The sequence below is a fragment of the Gossypium arboreum genome, chromosome 8 (assembly GCF_025698485.1).
Source record: "Gossypium arboreum isolate Shixiya-1 chromosome 8, ASM2569848v2, whole genome shotgun sequence".
NCBI lineage: Eukaryota > Viridiplantae > Streptophyta > Magnoliopsida > Malvales > Malvaceae > Gossypium > Gossypium arboreum.
In genome coordinates this window covers 32,138,755-32,158,064 of record NC_069077.1, presented here as the reverse complement: position 1 = coordinate 32,158,064, position 19,310 = coordinate 32,138,755, and the positions used below count along the sequence as shown (strand labels likewise).

Sequence of the window (19,310 nt, the reverse complement as noted above, 5' to 3'; positions counted from 1 at the left end):
TTCCAGCCTTGGATATGGGTAAGGGGTGTTACAATGATTGTGTTATACTTGCATTATAATTGTAAGGTAACTAATGAATAATTATTAATTGTATCTAAATTGTAATTAATTGGCACAATACTTAATCAGTGCATGTTTAATCATCTAAGGTAGCTGAGTGTTAAATTAGCGATGGTATTAAACGGTACATTAGCCTTGCATAACTTTCAAGATTATTGTGATTAAACTGTTTCAATGTAGGAATATATTGTTAATTCACTTAATCCTTTACTTGCTTGTTAAAATTGATTAATTTTTTGAATTGGCATAGTAATATGTTCAAGAGATTAGTTAATTTGGTAAGTCTGTATGTGCTATAGTTAACAAATTACCAAGTGGTCGTGAGCTTCTTCGTAACAACATGAATATTTTTTTAGTAATATTAAGTTAAGAAATGTAATTGATCTAACACAATTATGTCATTTTGATTAAACTTATTTATCAGAAATCATGCTTTGGAATTTTTACCTTTTAATTTTCTTAGTTCATTTTCTTGGTTAAATCTAGTTTTATTAAGCCCTTTTCTTTCAAAACAATGAATTTTCCTTCACCAAAGTGTTTTTAATTGCATTTCATAAATATTTTCTTACATAGTCTCTGTGGGTATGATAACTCGACATTTACTTACCACTTTATTACTTGTTGCGATTGTGTACACTTGCACATTTCCATCATTCCAAGTTTTTGGTGCCGTTGCCGAGGACTATTTTGAAAGTCATTATTTTTGAATTTGTTAATTTTTCATTTTGGATTATGAGTATTGATCGAATTATCAATTTACTCCCTGTAGATCCTAAAATTGAAAGAACTTTTCGACACAGAAGAAGCAAGAAGTTCAAAGAAGGACCAAAGAAATGAACTTTAAAAATCCAAATCAAGGAAACGAAGCAAACCCTACTCAATTCATGAACTTAATCTGGGTATTAAGAGACCCAAAATTGAGGCACAACAATTTGAGTTGAAGCCAGTTATGTTCCAAATGCTTTAGATAGTGGGCCATTTCAGTGGAAGGCCGACTTAATATCCTCACCTTCACTTAAGACTGTTTATGGAGGTGAGTGATTTTTTCAAGCTAGCCAGAGTACCCGAAGATACACTACGATTAAAGTTGTTCCCATATTCGCTAAGGGACAGAGCTCGAGCCCATTTGAACTCATTGCCACTAGATTCCATTACTACATGGTAAGAGTTAGAAGAAAGATTCCTTATGAAGTATTTCCCACCTAGCAAGGATGCTAAGCAGCAGAATGAAATTACTACCTTCCAACAAATGGATGAAGAGTCATTGTATGAGGCATGGAAAAGGTACAAAGAATTACTATTGAAGTGCCCTCGTCATGGAATCCTGCATTGCATCCAACTTGAGACATTCTATAATGGTCTCAATGCTCACACGAGAATGGTAGTAGGCACTTTTGTTAATGGATCACTCCTTTCTAAGTCTTATAATGAGGCTTATGAAATAATTGAAAGAATTGCGAACAATAATTATCAATGGCCAACCAATCGAGTAATGTCAGGAAGACAAGTTACTAGAGTTCATGAAGTGGATGCTCTCATTTCAGTAGCATCTCAGGTATCTTTGATTTCCTTAATACTTAAAAAAATTACTACTAATGGGTTTAATAATTTTGCAGCTTAGCCACTGAATCAATACAAAAATATAGCTTGTATTTATTGTGGGGAAGGGCACTCATTCGAAGAATATCCATCAAACCCAAAATCCGTATACTGCGTGGGTAACCAAAACCAAAACCGAGAAAGACATGGACTGCAATCCAATTATTATAACCCATCTTGGAGAAACCTACTTTTTCTTAGAGTAACCAATGAGCTGGGCCCAGTAACATTTATGCACAACCCAGATCGGCCCAACCATCTGTATTTACCTAACAAGTTAAGAAACAACCTCAAGTTGAACCATCCAATGGCTTGGAAAACCTGTTAAAGGCATACATAGTAAAAAATAATGCCTTAATCCAAATCCAAGCAACCACATTAAAAAACTTGGAGAATCAAGTGGGTCAACCTGCTAACTAACTTAAAAACTGACCACAAGGTGTTTTGCTTAGTGATATGAAGAATCCAAGAAATTTGGGGAAAGAGCATTGTAAAGAATAAAAACAAAGGAGTGAAAAGACATTATAACCCAACACAGTTGAAATTGAGGAGGAGCCGACTGATGCTCAAGATGCAGTGGAAATTCAACCAAGTGCTGAAATTCCAACTTCACCAAAGCCAGAATTTGCAAAGCCCGAGAAGAAGATGAATAAACCAGTTCCAATGAAGAATCCTACACCACCCTACCATCAAAGGCTTCAAAAGCAGAAGCAAGAAGTCTAGTTCAAGAAGTTCTTAGACGTACTCAAGCAACTTCATATTAATATTCCATTGGTAGAAGCACTTGAGTAGATGTCAAACTATGTCAAATTCAAGAAGGATGTTGTAATACCCCTAACCTGTATCCATCGTTAGAATAGGGTTATGAGGCATTACCGGATAACACATCTCATTAACATACATTTATGCAATCATAATTAAAATCTATTCATGTAACAGCCCGATTTTGGGCCTAGTCAGAATAGTGGTTTCGAAACCACTAACCCGAGGTCAGAGAAATTATTTTTGTATTATTTTATGTGTTATAGCATGTTTATATGAGTGCATGAAAATTTTGGTGAAATAATTTTAGCGATTGCATGCTTAATTGCAGAAAAGGACTAAATCGCATAAGGGACAAAGTTTTATTTCATTAGTAAAGGTGTCAAATAGCAAGAGAACCAAAATTAAGGGTCTTTAAAGAGCAAATAGGCCTTTATTAATGGCATGGCTGGCCATAGGGACAAAGAAAATCAAAAAGTCAAAATTAGGTGAAATTTGGTGACCTATTTTGACTAGTAATAAGATTAAAATAAAACAAAAGACTTCATCTTTTTCATCCCTTCTTTCACCACCAAAAATTTCAGCCATTTTAGGGGTTTTGGACTTCAAAATTTCAGCCACTCTTTACCCTTACAAGTAAGTTATTTTGATGGCCTTTTTTGATAATTTTTGTACTTTTGGGACCTTTTAGCATAATCTAGCTAATGAATGGACTATTTTGCAAAATGGTTGAAAGTATAGGGTTTTTCCATGAGATTATTCATGTTTTTTTCTAAATTTTTATGGAAGAAAATGAATCTTGGGTGTTAAACAAACAACTTTTGTGAAGTAGTTTTCATGAAAACCCTAACTGAGGACCATTTTGCATAAGTTATAAATTATGTGGTAAATGTGTGAAATAATGGGAATTGTGGGCTACTTCTAGTATAAAAATAATTTGGCTAGGCTTGGTTAGTGTGAAAATTTGATAAAAATCGATTTACGAGCCTAGGGGTAAAATAGGAATTTTGTGAAAGTCTAGGGGCAAAATGGTCATTTTGCCAAAATATGAATTATGAAATGTATTGATTAATATGACGATTAAATCAGTGAAATTTTATTATTTTAGATCAAGAAATACAAAATCCGGGCCTAGACTGGGGGAAGGCTAAGCTAGTAGACTAAAACGAATTAGTCATCCACTTTTTGTATACAAGGTAAGTTGTACATAAGTAAGGCAACTTTATCGTTATTATGTGTTGAATGATTAATTTTGCGTAATATGGTTGCAATTTCTTATGAATAATGCATGATCAAATTTAATGTAGTAGAGTCCTAATTGAACCTAGGAATAGATTGGATATCCATGCCATGACATTTGGGTGATATGTGTGCTAGTGTAAGACCATGTCTGGGACATGGCATCGGCCACAATATGAGAGCCAGTGTAAGACCATATTTGGAACATGGCATCGGCAATGTTGTGAGAGCCAATGTAAGACCATGTCTAGGACATGGCATCGGCATTGATACGTGTGCTAGTGTAAGACTATATCTGGGACATGGCATCGGCATTGAGACGAGAGCTAGTGTAAAACCATGTCTGGGACATGGCATCTGCCTCGACATGTGAGCTAGTGTAGGACCGTGTTGGGACATGGCATCGGCAATTCACCCTCTTGTGTAAAGCTTGTCAGATATCCTTTAGTATTCCAAATGGTTTCATGTGTTTTTTTAAAAGCTTATGACAATGATATGGAATGATATAATCATGTTGTAAGTGGTACAGGTTCTTATTCGAAACTCATAAGATATGAGTCTAGTTATGTTGCCTTGATGGCAAGAATGACATGAGTAAGTTCTAGCCATGAAAATGATTTTGGGACGATATTGTAATCTTTGGCTTATACTTGTGATATATAAGTATGTGGTGATATTTACCTTTGTTCACTCAAGAATGTTGTGTTGATTTGTAATATGCATGGTTGATGTTGTTACTTATTTATATGCAACTTACTAAGCTTCATGCTTACTCCTTCTCTTTTCCATCTTCTTATAGTGTTGTCAAGCTAGTATTGGGGATCAAGGGATGTCAGAGGCATCGATCCCACTATCACCTGAAGCTTTTGGTATAGCTAGTTTAAATGTTTTGAGTGTGGCATCTATAGGGACTTGATCTTTTGTTTAGTGTCATGTTAGTATAGCTACAAGTGTTGGCTCATATGGACGTGATACTCATTTTGTATATGCCATTAATGTATGCTAATATTGATTTTTATTAAATGCATTTGATAAAGATTCTCATGGTTGTGGCTGTTTGGTTATGTGTATTTATGCTTGGATTGGTTATGCTTGATGTTGTGTAGGTTGGTGCAAGTAAGGGTGGCAAAAATGTAACACCCCTTACCCGTACCCAAGGTCGGGACAGGGTACGAGGCATCATCGGACATACATACAATTGTTCAAACAAAACTGGGCTATAATTTTTATTTCAATTCAAAAGTCATTCAAACATAAGCGAAACATCTCATATATGGACCTACGAGTCCAAAACATACATCGGAAACAGTTCGAGACCAAACCGGAAACTTCAGAAAAACTTGAGAAATTTTCTTAAATACAGAGTCAAATGCTCGTGTGAAAAGGGGACATGCCTGTGTGCTATTGACACGCCCATGTCCTCAGGCCGTGTAACTCTCTAACTATGACGTCAGCACCAAAATAAGGTCACGGCCGTGTCACACGCCCGTGTGGCCAAATAAAATTAAATGATTTTTCATCAAAATGGTGCAAACTTCACACGGCCAGAATATACGCCCATGTGCTTAGGCCATGTCTCTCACACGGTTAAGACACACGCCCGTGTGTTTACTACTGGGCATTCTGACTTATAAAATTAAGGTGCAGGGTACACACAGTCGGATCACACGCCTATGGGGTAGACCGTGTGTCTACCTATGTGGACAATTTCAAGGCTATTTTCCAAGCCTTTCTGCCACCCTTTAAAGACTCACTCATTTATACATGTTCTCAGCATACAAAAAATCACATTTGAACTACTCCAATATCTAAATCCATGATTAAATTACATCCCTAATTCCTCCATGCACTATCTCAATTTTTTTACGTGCATTTCCTAATCTTTTCATACCAATTCATAACCTCTAGGTTTTTATATCCTTCTTTCCAACTTTACAAATTTATAACATTGTTGTGGCCATACTCATTGATCATGGACCATTCACCAAATAAACATGCCATACCTTACATCCATCATTCATAAGCAACCACATCAACATGAACACATTGCATACATACATGATTAATAAGGGTTACAACCTAATTGTAAAATATGAGCCATATCTCATGGCCATATACAAAATAATTCATCAACCATCATGAGCCATTACACTTGGCTAATTTAAATGACACATATAACCAAAAGATAAGTTACCCTATATATGTCATTATATCAAAATGAATAGTTCTTTTATACCCAAAACGAGATTGTCGATAGTGTGATCAAACTCCCATTGTCCTCCAACCTTTACGAGTCCAAAAAGCTCTATAAGACAGGGAAAAGTAAAAAGGGGTAAGCATTGCATGCTTACTCGACCGAGTTGGCTCCATACCACAATACATATGGTTGAGAATAAAAAAAAGCTAGATTGGTAAATTTGACTTCTCATACCATTGCGGGAGGTGAAGTAGAGGGAGAGGCAGCCCTCGCCCCCTACCCTCGATAGGGGGCGAGTATACGCGTATGTGTACGCGCTTACACTCGCATAATATACATATTCAAATTCATATTTCTCATGTCATTTAAAAATATTTTATCCAGTGAATCCTTGAAATCCCGATGGATATTTCATCACTTAGTACGCTTTATGTGTACTGTTTTATTAACCGTCAATTCATATCCAGTAGTACCCTATCTAGTATGCTCTCGAGCGACATCTCTTACAGCAAAAATATCAGTCTAGGCTAAATTTTAGTTGTTCCATGTACTCTAAGGGCTTTTTCGGATTACCAGTCCAAGCTAAATCCTTTACATGACAAAGAATACCCTACAGAGTCTAATCTGGATTACCAGTCCAGGCTAAATCCAGTCAACTAGGATTACCAGTCCAGGCTAAATCCTAATTGAAACATATGCTCAATAGACTCGTTTCAGGATTACCCGTCCGAGCTAAATCCTTTCCATAATGAGATCAACTGATTACTTGTCCGGGCTAAATCCTTTCTGCAACACATGCAGGATCCCATTTCTCGTGAAAAGTGACATATTCTCGTGAGAAGTGACCTATCCATTGGAATTCCATATTCAAATGGATTCTAACCCATTTTCAATCAATTTTGGAATTATGGGCATTTTCATACAATTAATTATTTCTGCATTTAACATTCAATTTGACACAACAATTGAAGTCAACATGCATAAACATCCAATTAGGTTACACGAACTTACCTGAATGATGTATCAAGTTTTGATTCCGACTATTCCAAAACCTTTTGTTTTCCACGATCTACTTTCGGAGTTGGTCTTTCCGAGTCTATATAAACGAATTAAATTATTAATTCATCACATTCTTCAATTTCAGCCTAGAAACTTACTCTATGGAAAAATTACCTATTTATCCCTAACTTTGCACATTTTTACATTTTAGTCCCTAGGCTCGTATAATGAAATACATGCATTCCTTTGATTTTCCAAGCCTAGTCGAATTATATTCTAGCTTATAACAACCCACAATTTCCTTTATTTCACTTTTCTACTACCCACTTTTACATCTTTTGCAACTTGGTCCTTTTTAGGTGTTTTCATGGAAAACCACTTGACAAATCATACATCAAAGTTTAATATTCCTCCATTAAACACCTAAATACAAACATGTCACACATGGGCAAGTTTTTGAACGTGAAACCTAGCTTAAAATAAGGATAGAAATGGCTAGAACATGCTTCAAAGATCTAAAAAATACAAAGAACATAAAAAATGGGGCTAGGGAGCACTTATAATCAAGCTTGAAATCTCGAAAATCCTAGCTATGGAGCCCCTTGAATTTTTGGCAAACCATGTAGAAGATGGACAACATTTTTGCTTGATTTTTTCCTTTTTATTTTTTAATTAAGCAAATGACCAAAATGCCTTTAAGGTCTTTCTTTAAAATTTTACCCATGTATGCCTATTTTTGTCCAAATTTTTAGAACTAGGTCAAATTATTATTTGAGGACCTCTAATTTATAATGCAACTCAATTTCATGCTAAAATCTTCTAGAACTCAATTTTTACATATTTTGCAATTTGGTCCCTAATGTCAAATTGAGCATCTTAGGCATGGAATTTCTCTATGAAATTTTTACTCAAGCATACATTCTCATCCTAGATCTCATAATAATCATGAAATAATTATTTCTATTTTGGATATGTGGTCTCGAAACCACTATTTTGACTAGGATCTAAATCGAGATGTTACAAAAAAGGCTTGGCAGATAGCCTTGTTTTTGTCCACACAGGTGTGTGTCTAGACCGTGTGTGACACATGGCTTGCCCCCATGGGCGTGTGGTAAGGCCGCGTTTCCCCTGCACCTAAAGTTGGCAAAACAGAATGCCCAGTAGTAACCACACAATGGAAACACGGCTGTGTGTCCCAACCATGTAGAGGACACGGCCTAGTACACAGGCGTGTACCATGGCCTTGTGCTCTTAAAGGGTTGCTGACGTCAGAAAAAGAATGTCAAGGTTTTTGCACATGGGTTGAGACACGAGCATGTCCTGGCCGTGTGGGGGACACAGGTAATGGACACGGGCATGTGCCAAGGCATGTGAAAACCCATGTAGGTTTGAATTGTGAAATAAATTTGCATGAGCTATGGACACGGGCGTGTCTCAATATGCCCAGGCCGTGTGAACCATACAAGCCTTCAACATGGCCATGTTAAGAAGTCATACGGATGTGTTTCCCTTCCACACGGGTGTATGCCCCTGTCTACGTGAAATTTTGCAAAGTTTTTTAAAGTGCACAGATCAGTCCTGAATCAATTCCAAAGTGTGTTCGGGGCCTTGTATGCCCATAGTAGGGACATTAAGGTATTGTGAAAAGTTTTAAATTGGAGCGAAATTTCATAACTAGAAAATTGTATGTTTGCATGTGTTGAGATAGGTAACACCTCGTACTCTGTTCCGGCGTCGGATAAGAGTAAGGGGTGTTACAATTCATCTCGATCATATTGTCCCTTTTAAGGTCCTACGAGACATTAAAACATGCTTAAAAGTGGTTCGGGACTAAACCGATAACATATGCAAACTTTCAGAAACTCAAAAAATTTTCTTTAATTTTAGGGTCATACGTCCGTGTGAATAGGCTGTGTGACCAGACACGCCCGTGTCACAAGCCATGTGAAAATTGAGCATACATATTGACTTATACCACACGGCCGGAGACACGCTCGTGTGCCATGGCCGTGGGAAAATTAGGAAGGTTACTGACTTGGATCACACAGTCGGCCATATGCCCATGTGCCAGCCTGTGTGTCTCACACGACTCGTAGACACACCCGCGTGTCTAGGCCGTGTAAAAAATGTAGGGTATACGGCCTTAATTCGAAAGGGTACCTCAGGGGACACATGGTCGTGTAGCAAGACCGTGTGTCACACACAGCTTAGACGCACGCCCATGTCTCCGCTCTTGTGGACAAAAATAGGTCATTTACAAAGCCAATTTTCCATCCTTTTGTCATGCACACCTAACCATCAAAATGGTATCATTTCAACACATCTATAGGCAGCCAAAACATGCCAATTCACCCACATATCATGTCATCTATTCACAACCATTACAATTACTGAATTCCACAACCAAAACAAACCATTTCAATATGCCAAAATCATCAAACTTGCATAACTTCTAAATGCACTTTTTCATCAACTTATCACCTATTTCATGCTTCAAAATATACCATTTTATCACCTTAAAGTCAAGCCAAAACATATCTTCATTCTAGCATTAGCTTACCATATAACCACTAGTTACATAAACAAACTTATAAGCATCATATAAGGCATTACATACATTACATGTATCACAAAATAAACACATAATTCAAACTAACTTAAATGGCCAAATACATGTCAACATTTATAAGCCAAATCTCATGGCTAATATTATAACCCAAAATATACCAAAAATGATACTAGCCTATACATGCTATATACCATATATACGAAGCTTCAAAAGTACCAACAAAATGATCGATAGCGTGATGACGTTTCCTGATGATCCCCAAGTCCGAGTTAGCTTTGATACTCTATAAAACACAGACTAATAACACACAGTAAGCTTCATAGCTTAGTAAGTTCATACTAAATTGATAAACCATAATCTATACATATTTCTATCCCATGCTTAGCACACTTTATGGATGATTTTTCCTTAAAATTAGTGAATTCGATGCTCCTAATGCCTTAATTTCATGTTTATACTTAAGTAAGCATAGGAGAGTGAAAGGAACGAGAAACGGGCCAAAAATGGAGAAAATTGGCCAACGTACGAAATCAACACAGCCTAGACCTCCTCACACGGGCAGACCACACGGTCGTGTCAAGTTGGCAGAATCGAAGCACGACTCACATGGGTAGACCACACGCCCGTGCCTATTTAACAGGCTTGACCACGGCCTAAAGTAATTGCACACAAGCGTGTCACACGGGTGTGTCCTTATCGAGCCCAAGTTCAGTCCAATTCGGAAAAGGCCAATTTTGAGGGTTTTTAGGCATTCCAAAGCCTATAAATACACCCTAAAGGAGGAGGAAAGACACACAAGGAAGGAAGTAGGGAACTGCTTAAGGAGAGCCGATTGATCAATCTCAGAAGTCGGATTCATCATCAAGACTGAAGATCTCCCCTCAATTTCCCTTCAGGAGTTTTGGGTTTTTCTTTATGTTTTGTATTCATTATTCTTCTAAGATTTTTACCTTTTTAGTTATGAACTAAAACCCCTAAATACCTAAGGGGAATGAAACCTAAGACAGATCTTGTTATTATTATCTGAATTGTATGATAAATATTTGACTTGTTCTTAATTATGTGTTCTTAATTCTTGTTTTGATATTCCAAGATATTGATTCAAGTTAAGCTCTTATTCAGAGGAGGAATAGACCCTGTCTAAGAGTACATTTGTCATAATTAAGCAGAGTTGGTTGCGCGCCTAGAGATAGGGTGACAAGATTTTGCCAGATTTGGGTGAAACCTAATAAGTGGATCCGTAGATCGAGTTAAAGCAACCCTAGGGAGTTAATTAGAAAGAGATTTCAATTATTCAACCTAGGGTTAGACGTTGTTAGTCTCTAGAGAGATAATAATATAACTTAGGGATTTCCACGGATCAAGTCAAATGAATAAATCGTCCGATTCAGAGTTAAATAACAAGTGAAGTCTAGGTGGATTTTTCCTTAGGTATTGTCTCAATCAATCGAGTTTTCCAAAAGTAATTCCCTAATTCTATTTTCTGTGAATTCTTAGTTTAGTTAATTATCTAGTTAAAACAAACCCCATTATTCTTAGGCTATATAATAAAAAGATAGTCATTACTAGTACTTTTAGGTCCTTTGGGTTCGACAATCCCGTCTTGCTAAAGCTATATTACTGTTCGATAGGTACACTTGCCTTCATCGTGATAATAGTTAGTTTCAAGAATGATTCGTTATAAATATTTAAAACCTGTCACAAATATCACGTATCAAGTTTTTGGCGCCGTTTTCGGGGAACTAAGATATTAGGAACACTCGATTTTTATTACTTTAGCCATTACATTTACTGCAATTTAAATTTTATTCTAATTTTTATTACTAATTCTTCTTTTTCTTTTTTTTTTGGCAGGTTCTTATAGTTTATGACTAGAAGAAACCCGTTAGGACCATTATTTTATTATAGTGAAATCGATCGCACAGTTCGCAGAAACCAAGAGAAATAAGGCGAAGCTTAAGATACACAGAGAACGAGCAAGAGGACGATATTCAAACCCCAATCGAGGAGATGGCTGAAAACCAAGAAAATCCGCTACCTCCTGCAATTGTTGTTCATCAAAATCCTGCTCCGCGCACTATGTATGATTATGCTAAACCTAATTTAATAGGAACTGAGTGAAGTATAGTTAGACCTGCTATTGCTGCAAATAATTTTGAACTGAAACCTAACACAATTCAAATGATACAACAATTTGTTTAGTTTGATGGTTTGCAGGACAAGGATCCCAACGCTCACTTGGCAAATTTCCTAGAATTTTGCGATACATTTAAAATCAATGGCGTTTCTGATGATGCCATACGTCTTCAGTTGTTTCCCTTTTTGTTAAGGAATAAGGCTAAATAATGGTTGAACTCGTTACCACGAGGGTCAATCACTACTTGGGAACAAATAACCAAAAAAATTTTATTAAAATATTTTCCACCGGCTAAAACAGCCAAATTACGTAATGATATCTCTTCTTTTGTGTAGATGGATTTAGAAACACTCTACGATGCATGGGAGAGATACAAGGACCTTTTGAGAAGGTGCCCTCACCATGGGTTACCGCTTTGGCTACAGGTTCAAACGTTTCATAATGGCCTGAATCCTTCGACTCGGTAGATGATTGATACAGCCGCTGGAGGAACTATCAATAATAAAACACCTGGAGCGGCTTATTTAATTTATTGAGGAGATGTCATCGAATAACTATCGGTGGCAAGTTATGAGAACAAAGCCGACAAAAGCGTAGGTGTTTTCAACCTCGACGCTGTTACGATGCTATCTAACCAAGTAGATCTCTTAAATAAAAAGATTGATGGCTTGTGTGGTTCTACTCAGATACATCTAGTGACAAGGTGCGATTGGAATGGAGGAGGAGCATGCACGAGTATCAACCCTTCAACCCTAGCATCAAGGAGGAACAAGTCCAATATATGGGTAACAATAACTCTAGATCCCAAAATAACCCATATAGTAATACTTATAATACTGAGTTGGAGGAACCATCCCAATTTCTTATGGGCGATCAAAGAAATCAAAGGCCACAACATCCTCCGGGCTTTCAACAACCACCTAACCAGAAGAAAAGAAGCGAACCTTGAGGAGATGCTAACCAAATTCATCTCAAGGTCGAAACTCGTTTTAGAATATTGAGACAGACTCAAAAATCAACAAGCATCTATCCAATGGCTCGAAACTCAAATTGGACACTTGCCAAGTTGATTTCGAACAACCACAAGGTAGCTTGCCAAGCAATACGAATCTAACCTAAGGGAGCAATTCAACGCGACACGAGTCAAGATGAGGAAGGGTTAGTCACACTTGAACCGTAACCAAGTCAAGAAACCGAGATAAGTAAGGGTAAAGGTGAGGTAGACCACAATGAGTAGAAATCGGTAAGTCTGAATACAAACCTTGTGTGCCATACCCTAATGCGACAAGGAAAGACCGCCAGATGAACAATTTGGTAAATTCCTTAAACTCGAAAAAATTACATATTAACTTACCATTTATTGAAGCTCTATCGCAGATGCCAAACGTAATGAAATTTTAAAGGAGCTTTTAGCAAATAAGCGAAAGTTGACGAGGCTTCACATGTGAAGCTAAACACGCTTGCTCGGCTATTCTATAGAATAAACTACCCAAAAACTAAAAGATCCGTGGAGTTTTACGATTCCTTGCTTAATTGGTAGCTTAGATGTTAATAATGCATTAGCGATTTAGGGGCAAATATTAACGTCATGCCTTACAAAATGTTTAAACAACTAGGTCTTGGGAAACCCAAACAGACTAGGATGAGCATTCAATTAGCGAGATAAAACTATAAGATTTTCTAGGGTATTATTGAAGATGTGCTAGTTAAAATCAATAAATTTATATTTCCGCTCACCTCGTTGTTCTAGACATGAGGAGGATAGCAACACCCTTTGATTTTAGGAAGGCCCTTTTAGCAACTACTAGAACGATTATTGATGTTGGCATTGGTGAGCTCACACTTCGTGTGGGAAATTAAATAATCACCCTTCAAGCTCGCAATTTTGACAATGATTGAAAATTAAAGGTGATTGTCTAAACCATTCTACTAAAACCGACAATATGGTACAACCTACTTTGCAGAAATGAGTTTGAAGGAAGTACATGAGCCATTTTCAAGCAATAGTAGAGGACCTATTCGTGAAGAACAAAGGCTACAAATTGAGGAGCTAGATGAATGGCGGACACATAAACCGAGAACACACGATAAACTAAAACTACACCGAACAAGCTTAATACCTTTCCAAATCAACTTAAGGTTGGAGATAAAGTTTTATTAGGCTAAAACAGACCAAATTACGTAATGATATCTCTTCTTTTGTGTAGATGGATTTAGAAACACTCTACGATGCATGGGAGAGATACAAGGACCTTTGAGAAGGTGCCCTCACCATGGGTTACCGCTTTGGCTCTGAGTTCAAACGTTTCATAATGGCCTGAATCCTTCGACTCGGTAGATGATTGATACAGCCGCTGGAGGAACTATCAATAATAAAACACCTGGAGCGGCTTACGAATTTATTGAGGAGATGTCACTGAATAACTATCAGTGGCAAGTTATGAGAACAAAGCCGACAAAAGCAGCCGGTGTTTTCAACCTCGACGCGGTTACGATGCTATCTAACCAAGTAGATCTCTTAAATAAAAAGATTGATGGCTTGTGTGGTTCTACTCAGATACATCTAGTGACAAGGTGCGATTGGAATGGAGGAGGAGCATGCACAGAGTATCAACCCTTCAACCCTAGCATCAAGGAGGAACAAGTCCAATATATGGGTAACAATAACTCTAGATCCCAAAATAACCCATATAGTAATACTTATAATACAGGTTGGAGGAACCATCCCAATTTCTTATGGGGCAGTCAAAGAAATCAAAGGCCACAACATCCTCTGGGCTTTCAACAACCACCTAACCAGCAAGAAAAGAAGCCGAACCTTGAGGAGATGCTAACCAAATTCATCTCAGTGTCAGAAACTCGTTTTTAGAATATTGAGACAGCACTCAAAAATCAACAAGCATCTATCCAATGGCTCGAAACTCAAATTGGACAGCTTGCCAAGTTGATTTCTGAACAACCACAAGGTAGCTTGCCAAGCAATACAGAATCTAACCTAAGGGAGCAATTCAACGCGATTACGAGTCAAGATGAGGAAGGGTTAGTCACACTTGAACCAGAACCAAGTCAAGAAACTGAGATAAGTAAGGGTAAAGGTGAGGTAGACCACAATGAGTAGAAATCGGTAAGTACAGAATACAAACCTTGTGTGCCATACCCTAATGCGACAAGGAAAGACCGCTCAGATGAACAATTTGGTAAATTCCTTAAACTCTGAAAAAAATTACATATTAACTTACCATTTATTGAAGCTCTATCGCAGATGCCAAACGTAATGAAATTTTAAAGGAGCTTTTAGCAAATAAGCGAAAGTTGGACGAGGCTTCACATGTGAAGCTAAACACAGTTTGCTCAGCTATTCTATAGAATAAACTACCCAAAAAACTAAAAGATCCAGGGAGTTTTACGATTCCTTGCTTAATTGGTAGCTTAGATGTTAATAATGCATTAGCTGATTTAGGGGCAAATATTAACGTCATGCCTTACAAAATGTTTAAACAACTAGGTCTTGGGAAACCCAAACAGACTAGGATGAGCATTCAATTAGCAGATAAAACTATAAGATTTTCTAGGGGTATTATTGAAGATGTGCTAGTTAAAATCAATAAATTTATATTTCCCGTTCACCTCGTTGTTCTAGACATAGAGGAGGATAGCAACACCCCTTTGATTTTAGGAAGGCCCTTTTTAGCAACTACTAGAACGATTATTGATGTTGGCACAGGTGAGCTCACACTTCGTGTGGGAAATTAAATAATCACCCTTCAAGCTCGCAATTTTGACAACAGATTGAAAATTAAAGGTGATTGTCTAAACCATTCTACTAAAACTGACAATATGGTACAACCTACTTTGCAGGAAATGAGTTTGAAGGAAGTACATGAGCCATTTTCAAGCAATAGTAGAGGACCTATTCGTGAAGAACAAAGGCTACAAATTGAGGAGCTAGATGAATGGCGGACACATAAACCGAGAACACACGATAAACTAAAACTACACCAGAACAAGCTTAATACCTTTCCAAATCAACTTAAGGTTGGAGATAAAGTTTTATTAGATGCCGTAGATCCTCACATTATCACTTCCAAATCGAATAAAGAAATCCCTCTTACGGTACTTAGCATTTTCCCATTTGGTACAGTCGAGGTAAATCATCCCAAGTTCGACACTTTTAAGGTAAACAATACCCGCCTAAAACCTTATTTTGATGAGATTCATAGCAGGAATAAGGAGTATAAACTCCTCGAACCACAACGACCATTCAATGGAAAGGTAAGTTGAGCTTAGACTATAAATAAGCACTTCTTAGGAGGCAACCCGAGCACTAACAATATTAATTTCTTTAAATTTTAGTTTTAACATCTAACATACTAACCGACTCATGGAACGCAGGCTTTCAAAAGCACACACGGCCAAGAACACGGGCGTGCTTAGGACTGTGTGGAAACAGGGCAAAGCTTTTCCCCGGCACGGGCTACGATAAATTGCCACGACCCTACAACATGGCCGTAGGCAAACCTGCCAAAACAACATGGGCATGCGACACGCCCGTGCCTTAAAACCTTGGCCAAACCTGTCAATTTAACACGGGCGTACACCTTCCTACACAGGCGTGGGAGAAGCGAACAGAGATCGACACAGCCATGCAACATGACCGTGTACACCAATGCGCCTAATTTTGAAAAATACGAAACGCACGGGCTGAACTTAGAGCACATGGGCGTGCCCCACGACCGTGTGCCCCAATTTCTCTATAAACACCTATTATTTATTTTATTTTATTTTATTTTTATCTCTATATTTTGAAATTATTCTTTTTTATTTTATTTCCTTTTAAAATTATTTCATCCTGAGTTTTTACAATTTCTATTCTTCAGCTATTTTGTTACGAGTAATTATGCTTCAGTATACCTCTTAAAGAATTCCTGATTTGCTCACAGTCAGAAAGAGCTCCAAAGCTCACTATTACTCAGGAACTTGAAACTCCACTAGGAAAGGACTTATGGACTAATGAACCTCTACCACCGCCGAAGTATCCTCCTCCACCCTCACGCCAATGATTCTCCAAAACTCCAATTCAAGGAAATTCATTCATCACTCAGGAAGTTTCACTTCTCTCCCTATCTTATTTTTATATTCTTTTCTATATATCTATCTTTGTACATTGAGGGCAATGTACATCTTAAGTGTGGAGGGTATTCCTTTTTATATAAGAAAAATCCCTGAATTTTGTTTTATTCTCATGCGATTTTCTCATATCATTATTAGAATGAATTCCAATTAGTCTATAATGTTTATTGATATATCTTGAATTAAAATATAGGCATTTATGCATTGATTGTTTAAACTTTAAGACATTAGGAAATCAAGCATGATAAGTTGATTTTTGAAGAATTAATAAAAAAACTTTTAGGTTGTTCCCCCAAGTTTAGGTATTATTTTGAGAGTTGGAATTCACAAGTTTAAAAATCAAAAAGCCATAATTTTTGTAAGATCTTGAGCCTTCAAGAGCATCTATTAATTCTTTCATGCTCACTTTCGTTATGACTGCGTCAGCATTGAATTGTTATTCTAAAACTTGTTTGATTATGCATGTCAAGACCACAACATTTGATTTGATATGTCAAAATGAGAAAGGCATTTAGGTTTAACCCACTCACTCCATAAAAGCCTACCTTCACAATTAACCCTTAGTGAACCCCTTGAGCCTAACAACCCATTCATTGATGTACCCTCAATATTAACCCATAACTCATTATTGTTGAAATCCCCTAAATTAATTTGATCCCTATTTTTCTTGAGATTTGAGTTGGAATAGTTGCTTAGCTATGTTTTATTCTATTTTGTAATTTGACTTGTTCTTAAAAAAAATTAAAATTACATGTATACATATTAGTAGTAGTGATCTTCTGAGCTAAAGAAGTTAAATTTCATATTTTGAGAAAAAGCTCTGTTGTACGCAATTGATGACTAGTCATTTTTCTAGTTAGGCAATTTTTCAATTCAATCTTGATTCTAACCCTTTCTTTCAGCTTGTGACCACACCCTTTAACCAAAGCCACGTTATAACCCTCTAAAGACCTTTTGATTGATGTTTCATCTCAATTTATAGTGGTGGAGATTTGATTTTCATGCAAGCCTATGGTGATGACTTTTCATTATTGACTATTGAGTGCTTCAGTTATTGTCCTTAAACACCTCGAGTTATTTGAGTGAATCTTTAGTAAGGATGTGAAACTCTGTGACATTTGAATCAAAGGTAATTACTTAGACGAGGGGAGACACCTATGTTTTCATGATAAAATACTCAACTTGGAAAGTTTGAAACTTTGATGTTCTTTCAGTTAAATTTTCAATGTATGATTACCTATGGATTATTTTGAGATAATATCGATAGAAATTAAAAGTTGAGAAGAATTTATTTTGATTATGAGTTGAGGATTTTGCATAAGGACAAGAAAATGCTTAAGTGTGGGGGTATTTGATAATCCATAATCTATACATATTTCTATCCCATGCTTAGCACATTTTATGGATGATTTTTCCTTAAAATTGGTGATTTCGATGCTCCTAATGCCTTAATTTCATGTTTATACTTAGGTGAGCATAAGAGAGTGAAATGAGAAACGGGCCAAAAATGGAGAAAATGAGCCAACGTACGAAATCAACACGGCCTGGACCTCCTCACACGGGCAAACCACACGGCCGTGTCAATTTGGCAGAATCGAAGCACGACTCACACGGGTAGACCACTCGCCCGTGCCTATTTAACAGGCTTGACCACGGCCTGAATTAATCGCACATGGGCGTGTCACACGGGTGTGTCCCTACCGAGCCCAAGTTTAGTCCAATTTGGAAAAGGTCAATTTTGAGGGTTCTTAGGCATTCCAAAGCCTATGAATACACCCTAAAGGAGGAGGAAAGACACACAAGGAAAGAAGCATGTAACTGTTCAAGGAAAGCTGGTTGATCCATCTCAGAAGCCGGATTCATCATCAAGACTGAAGATCTCCCCTCAATTTCCCCTTAGGAGTTTTGGGTTTTTCTTTATGTTTAGTATTCATTATTCTTCTGAGATGTTTACCTTTTTAGTTATGAACCAAAACCCATTAAATACCTAAGGGGAATGAAACCTAAGACAGATCTTGTTATTATTATCTGAATTGTATGATAAATATTTGACTTGTTCTTAATTATGTGTTCTCAATTCTTGTTTTGATATTCCAGGATATTGATTCAAGTTAAGCTCTTATTCAGAGGAGGAATAGACCCTGTCTAAGAGTACATTTGTCATAATTAAGTGGAGTTAGTTACGCGCCTAGAGATAGGGTGACAAGATTTTGCCAGATTAGGGTGAAACCTAATAAGGGGATCCGTAGATCGAGTTAATACAACCCTAATGAGTTAATTAGAAAGAGATTTCAATTATTCAACCTAGGGTTAGACGTTGTTAGTCTCGAGAGAGATAATAATATAACTTAGGGATTTCCACGGTTCAAGTCAAATGAATAAATCGTCCGATTCAGAGTCAAATAACAAGTGAAGTCTAGGTGGATTTTTCCTTAGGTATTGTCTCAATCAATTGATTTTTCCAAAAGTAACTCCCCAATTCTATTTTCCGTGAATTCTTAGTTTAGTTAATTAGCTAGTTAAAACAAACCCCATTATTCTTAGGCTAGATAATAAAAAGACAGTCATTACTAATACTTTTAGCTCCTTTGGGTTCAACAATCCGGCCTTGCTAAAGC

General features: G+C 37.0%; 3 non-coding genes across 3 annotated transcripts; all 3 read right to left on the bottom strand.

Moving 5' to 3' along the window:
* Window positions 1–1,277: 1,277 nt before the first annotated feature.
* LOC128279635 (small nucleolar RNA R71) lies at window positions 1,278–1,383 on the bottom strand. The gene has a single exon (XR_008269834.1). It is a non-coding gene; the product is annotated as a small nucleolar RNA R71 (small nucleolar RNA).
* A 10,481-nt stretch (window positions 1,384–11,864) lies between these two features.
* Window positions 11,865–11,971, bottom strand: LOC128280347 (small nucleolar RNA R71). The gene has a single exon (XR_008270527.1). It is a non-coding gene; the product is annotated as a small nucleolar RNA R71 (small nucleolar RNA).
* Window positions 11,972–13,736: 1,765 nt separating this feature from the next.
* On the bottom strand, window positions 13,737–13,842 carry LOC128279751 (small nucleolar RNA R71). Its single transcript, XR_008269947.1, has one exon. It is a non-coding gene; the product is annotated as a small nucleolar RNA R71 (small nucleolar RNA).
* Window positions 13,843–19,310: the final 5,468 nt, after the last annotated feature.